Source organism: Ostrea edulis, chromosome 9, assembly GCF_947568905.1.
Source record: "Ostrea edulis chromosome 9, xbOstEdul1.1, whole genome shotgun sequence".
In the NCBI taxonomy this organism is placed as follows: domain Eukaryota; kingdom Metazoa; phylum Mollusca; class Bivalvia; order Ostreida; family Ostreidae; genus Ostrea; species Ostrea edulis.
The window spans coordinates 47,357,600-47,365,023 of NC_079172.1; positions in this window are offsets into that span (position 1 = coordinate 47,357,600).

Genomic DNA, 7,424 nt, shown 5'->3' on the forward strand with positions numbered 1-7,424 from the left:
TATTCCCGAGAGAAACGTCAAACAATATACAATATTTTTAGGTCACCTGAATTCATTCAGGTGACCTATTGCTATCTGTTTTTGTCCGTCGTCGTTCGTCGTGCGTTAACATTTGAACATTTTCAGCTTCTTCTCTGAAACCCCTGAACCAATTTCAACCAATTTTGGCGTATAGCATCTGTGGGTGGAGGGGAACTAAATTTGTGAAATTCGTGGTCCCTGCCCCCCTGGGGCCTGAGGGGTGGGGCAAAAACCATCAAAATGAGTGTAATTTTAAAAAATCTTCTTCTTTACTCCTGGACATCAAGAAGCCAAACTGTGGGCATAATTATAATGAGCGTTGAGCCCTCTACCAAAATTGTAAAATTCATGGCCCCTGGGGCAGGGGTTCTTGTGTTAGGGTGGGGCTCTATTGGTCATATAGTGAAAGTGTAGAAATTCTTTGAAAATCTTCTTCTCTGTCTCTGGGTTTTAAGTAGACAAACTAATAGTATGGTAATGATGAGCAAGGATGCCTCTTTATACCCCCCGCAACAAGTTGGGGGGGGGGGTATACTGGAATCGGGTTGTCCATCTGTCCGTCCGTCCGTCCGTCTGTAGACGCAATAGTTTCCGGGCTCTAAAGCATTATCCTTTCCACCTACCGTCACCATATCATATATATGGACTACCCATGGGATGAAGATGTTCCCTATCGATTTTGGGGTCAAAAGGTCAAAGGTCAAGCACACTGGACATCGAAGTAGCAATATGGTTTCCGGGCTCTAAAGTGTTATCCTTTCCACCTACAGTCACCATATCATACATATGGACTACCCATAGGATGAAGATGTTCCCTATCGATTTTGGGGTCAAAAGGTCAAAGGTCAAGCGCATTGGACATTGAAGTAGCAATATGGTTTCCGGGCTCTAAAGCGTTATCCTTTCCACCTACAATCACCATATCAAATATATGGACTACCCATGGGATGAAGATGTTCCCTATCGATTTTGGGGTCAAAAGGTCAAAGGTCATGCGCACTGGACATCGAAGTAGCAACACTCAGAAAAGAGGTAGTTTATACCTATTACCAACACCCTTTGGGAGATTGGGGTAAGCGGGGGGTATTCTTAGTGAGCATTGCTCACAGTACCTCTTGTTAAAAATTGTGAAATTCATGGCCCCTGGATCAGGGGTTCTGGTGTTAGGGTGGGGCTCTATAAGTCATATAGTGAAAATGCATTATTTCTTTGAAAATCTTCTTCTCTGTCCTTGGGTATTAAGTAGACAAACCAATAGCATGGTTATGATGAGCAAGGATGCCTCTTTCAAAATTGTGAAATCATGGCCCCTGGGTCAGGGGTTCTGGTATTAGGGTGGGGCCCTATTGATCATATAGTGCAAATGCATTTTATTTCTTTGAAAATCTTCTCCTCTGCTGCTGGGTATTAAGTAGACAAACTAATAGTATGATAATGATGATCAAGGATGCTTCTTTCAAAACTGAAATTTATGGCCCCTGGGTCAGGGGTTCTGGTGCAAAGGCGGGGCTGACCACATAGCTATTCAATGTTTCTTCCATCCAAAAGTAAAATTCTTATATTTAAACACAAACCTAATTCAAACATTGGAAGGTTGTTACATGATACTCAGGTGACCTATAAGGCCCCTGGGCCTCTTGTTTCTCTTGACGTATGAATTTTTAGTATTCATAAATTACTTCTTGTATCGACGGGAAACATAACCTAAAATCACACAGACTTGATTGCATGGACTCCGAGGTCCACACAGACAATGTATAGTTAAGCTTAAACCGGAAGCTGTGGGGAAAAGTCAGTTCGCGCGTGCACAAGTGTATGTTTATTTTAATCGGGATCAGGATCCATCGGCTATGAAAGGTGAAGATAACGAACACTGATCAATCTCATAACTAATATAAGCAATACAAAATAAAGAGTTGGGTAAACACAGACCCCTGGATATACCAGAGGTGGGATCAGGTGCCCAGGAAGAGTAAGCATCCCCTGTCGACCGGTCACACCCGCCATGAGCCCTCTATCCCGATCAGGCAAACGGAGCCATTCGCAGTCAAAATCAACGTGCCAAGAACGGCCCAACAATCCGTATGAAACACGTCAGACAGCATTTGACTCAATGATATGTTATATTGGCAAACTAGATCGTTATAACAGCCATAGAATTCGTGAAATGCTGACTTTAAACGAGACGGTTGAAACCCCTGCGCCATCAACATGTTTGTCAGTAGCCTGCCTCGGTTTAAAAACTAACCATATGCAGAACAAGCTCTTGCGTATCGAATCAGTTGAGAGACATAAACACCATATGCAGGTGATAATGGAATATTGCTACTTAAATATGGGAAGTTAACGATGGAGAAGCTGAAATCTTCACTCAAACAGTTTGTAGTCTTCTTTTATCAAATTGAAAAGATTAATGTCATAGAGTCTAATTTATATGTCAACATATTCACCCCAGCAACACGCAACAAAAGGGGTGTAATTGTTCATATCTTAAAATGCACATCATTCGTGAGGTTGCACAAAGCTACATGTACTGAAATGAAAGAATGTTCAAGCTTGTGAGCATCATTATTTCGTTACCAGATTTATAGCATTGGCAGTGGTCAGATGCCATACATGTTATGTATTATGTAAAACTTATACGGTACCAATTTTGATGCACCAGATGCGCATTTGGACAAATAATGTCTCTTCAGTGATGCTCAACCGAAATGTTTGAATTCCGAAATAACTATGAAGTTTTAGAGCTAAATATAGCCAAATATAGCGTGTATGTTTCTCTCTTCCTTGCACATAAAACGCCTGTCAAACGGCACAGCTAGCGCTAATGTTGTATTTTTTATCTAATGAAAATGGTTAAAATTGCAAAATGGAAATGTTTTTTCTAAATGCTTTTAAAACAAAAGGAATGCTTGAAATATTTGCTTTACCACTGGAGACCAAAACTGGGTTGCTGGGTCATTTGTCCTCCTTGAAGGGGCTTGTTAAATGTTTACAAATATGATAATACTTGAAAAGGAAATGGTTTTACTTTTACCGCTATAAACTAAATTGTTCATATAAACAAATCCTCTTTGACATATCCTTTACTGATTTTGAATGAAGTCTCAAGCGTCATTGCTTTATCATGTATTGATAAATGTAGATATAAGTGAATTCCAGAAGATATATTTCTTTCTAATTTGCGAAATAAATGGTTAGGCAGTGTAAAACAAGTGCATTCAGAAATCAAACTAATTTTCCAGATGGAACAGTAAATTTTCGTTCATATACTAAAGTATTTGAGATAATTGTTTTGAACAAATTATGTGTAATATTTTACCACTTGGTGTGGTCACTGGAAGATATTAAAGGCCCCGTGGGATATTTTATATTCTTGCTGTTCGTTGATATTGTATGTTTAAACTGACGTATGCCGGGTCTGATAGGTCGGATGTTTTGTACATTGTAAATCAAGTGCAGATTTAATTGAGTATTATTATATCATATTCAATAAAATATTTTTTTACTTACTCTTGAAAAACTGTTCTATTTCTTGAAAACTCTAATATTGTTTTTCTAAAGGTTCCGCGAAAATCCATTCTCTATGAAAGGCGACGAGTCCTTGAAACACATATGGAAGTGATCGTGTTTTGATCGCAAACCTTATTGACAAAACATTATACCAAGTCAGTTTTGAAAAATAACAAAACGCAATATTGTAACTTCAACAAATGTGATCGTTTTGAGATTTTATATGTACAAATCTTAAGACAAACTACATTATGAATAACGCATCAACACTTCTTGCCATAAAGGAGGAAAGAAGAATATGTTTATATTGAGTAGAAGTAAGAGTTTTTCTCTTTTTAATGTAACTAAGAAAAGTACGGAAAAAAGCATGATAGTAACATGATATAGTGTAAGAAATACAAGTCATGATACTTCACTTACAGGATCATTGTAAGAAAAGAAGACACAACAAAGCAACAAGAAAATTCCTACCTATCAATCAAAAAACATCAGCTAACAAAAACCTTACCTATCATTAAACAAACATCGTCAACTTCCAAAAACCCTACCTATCATTAAACAAACATCGTTAACTAACAAACACACTACCTATCATTAAACAAACATCGTCAACTAACAAACACACTACCTATCATTAAACAAACATCGTCAACTACTAAAAACCCTACCTATCATTAAAAAACATCGTCACCTAACAAACACACTACCTATCATTAAACAAACATCGTCAACTAACAAACACACTACCTATCATTAAACAAACATCGTCAACTAACAAACACCCTACCTATCATTAAAAAAACATCATCAACTAACAAACACCCTATCTACATGTATCATTAAACAAACATCGTCACCTAAAAAAACTTTACCTATCATTCAAAAAACATCATCAACTAACAAAAACCCTACCTATCATTAAACAAACATCGTCAACTAACAAACACACTACCTATCATTACACAAACATCGTCAACTAACAAACACCCTACCTATCATTAAAAAAACATCGTCAACTAACAAAAACTTTACCTATCATTAAACAAACATCGTCACCTAACAAAAACTTTACCTATCATTAAACAAACATCGTCAACTAACAAACACCCTATCTATCATTAAACAGACATCGTCACCTAACAAAAACTTTACCTATCATTAAAAAAACATCGTCAACTAACAAACACACTACCTATCATTAAACAAACATCGTCAACTAACAAAAACCCTACCTATCATTCAAAAAACATCGTCAACTAACAAATACCCTACCTATCATTAAACAAACATCATCAACTAACTAACACCCTACCTATCATTAAAAAACATCGTCAACTAACAAACACTCTACCTATCATTAAACAAACATCGTCAACTAACAAATACCCTACCTATCATTAAACAAACATCGTCAGCTAACAAATACTTTACCTATCATTAAACAAACATCGTCAACTAACAAACACCCTACCTATCATTAAACAAACATCGTCAACTAACAAACACCCTACCTATCATTAAACAAACATCGTCAACTAACAAATACCCTACCTATCATTAAACAAACATCGTCAGCTAACAAATACTTTAACTATCATTAAACAAACATCGTCAACTAACAAACACCCTACCTATCATTAAACAAACATCGTCAACTAACAAACACCCTACCTATCATTAAACAAACATCATCAACTAACTAACACCCTACCTATCATTAAACAAACATCGTCAACTAACAAACACCCTACCTATCATTAAACAAACATCGTCAACTAACAAATACCCTACCTATCATTAAACAAACATCGTCAGCTAACAAATACTTTAACTATCATTAAACAAACATCGTCAACTAACAAACACCCTACCTATCATTAAACAAACATCGTCAACTAACAAACACCCTACCTATCATTAAACAAACATCGTCAACTAACGAACACCCTACCTATCATTAAACAAACATCGTCAACTAACAAAAACCCTACCTATCATTAAACAAACATCGTCAACTAACAAACACCCTACCTATCATTAAAAAAACATCGTCAACTAACAAAAACCTTACCTATCATTAAACAAACATCGTCAACTAACAAAAACATTACCTATCATTAAACAAACATCGTCAACTAACAAATACTCTACCTATCATTAAACAAACATCGTCAACTAACAAATACTTTAACTATCATTAAACAAACATCGTCAACTAACAAATACCCTACCTATCATTAAAAAAACATCGTCAACTAACAAACACCCTACCTATCATTAAACAAACATCGTCAACTAACAAACACCCTACCTATCATTAAACAAACATCACCAACTAACAAACACCCTACCTATCATTAAACAAACATCATCAACTAACAAACACCCTACCTATCATTAGAAAAACATCGTCAATTAACTAAATTCCTATCTATCATTAAAAAAACATCGTCAACTAACAAACACCCTACCTATCATTAAACAAACATCACCAACTAACAAACACCCTACCTATCATTAAACAAACATCACCAACTAACAAACACCCTACCTATCATTAAACAAACATCATCAACTAACAAACACCCTACCTATCATTAGAAAAACATCGTCAATTAACTAAATTCCTATCTATCATTAAAAAAACATCGTCAACTAACAAACACCCTACCTATCATTAAACAAACATCACCAACTAACAAACACCCTACCTATCATTAAACAAACATCGTCAACTAACAAACATCCTACCTATCATTAAACAAACATCGTCAACTAACAAACACCCTACCTATCATTAAACAAACATCATCAACTAACTAACACCCTACCTATCATTAAAAAAACATCGTCAACTAACAAAAACCCTACCTATCATTAAACAAACATCGTCAACTAACAAACACCCTACCTATCATTAAACAAACATCGTCAACTAACAAAAACCTTACCTATCATTAAACAAACATCGTCAACTAACAAATACCCTACCTATCATTAAACAAACATCGTCAACTAACAAATACCCTACCTATCATTAAACAAACATCGTCAACTAACAAAAACGTTATCTATCATTAAACAAACATCGTCAACTAATAAATACCCTACCTATCATTAAACAAACATCGTCAACTAACAAACACCCTACCTATCATTAAACAAACATCACCAACTAACAAACACCCTACCTATCATTAAACAAACATCATCAATTAACTAACACCCTACCTATCATTAAACAAACATCGTCAACTAACAAAAGCCTTACCTATCATTAAACAAACATCGTCAACTAACAAATACCCTACCTATCATTAAACAAACATCGTCAACTAACAAACACCCTACCTATCACTAAACAAACATCGTCAACTAACAAAAACCTTACCTATCATTAAACAAACATCGTCAACTAACAAACACCCTACCTATCATTAAACAAACATCGTCAACTAACAAACAGCCTACCTATCATCAAAGAAACATCGTCAACTAACAAAAACCTTACCTATCATTAAACAAACATCGTCAACTAACAAACACCCTACCTATCATTAAACAAACATCGTCAACTAACAAACAGCCTACCTATCATCAAAGAAACATCGTCAACTAACAAAAACCTTACCTATCATTAAACAAACATCGTCAACTAACAAACACCCTACCTATCATTAAACAAACATCATCAACTAACTAACACCCTACCTATCATTAAAAAAACATCGTCAATTAACTAAATTCCTATCTATCATTAAAAAAGCATCGTCAACTAACAAACACCCTACCTATCATTAAACAAACATCATTAACTAACAAACACCCTACCTATCATTAAACAAACATCGTCAACTAACTAACACCCTACCTATCATTAAAAAAATATC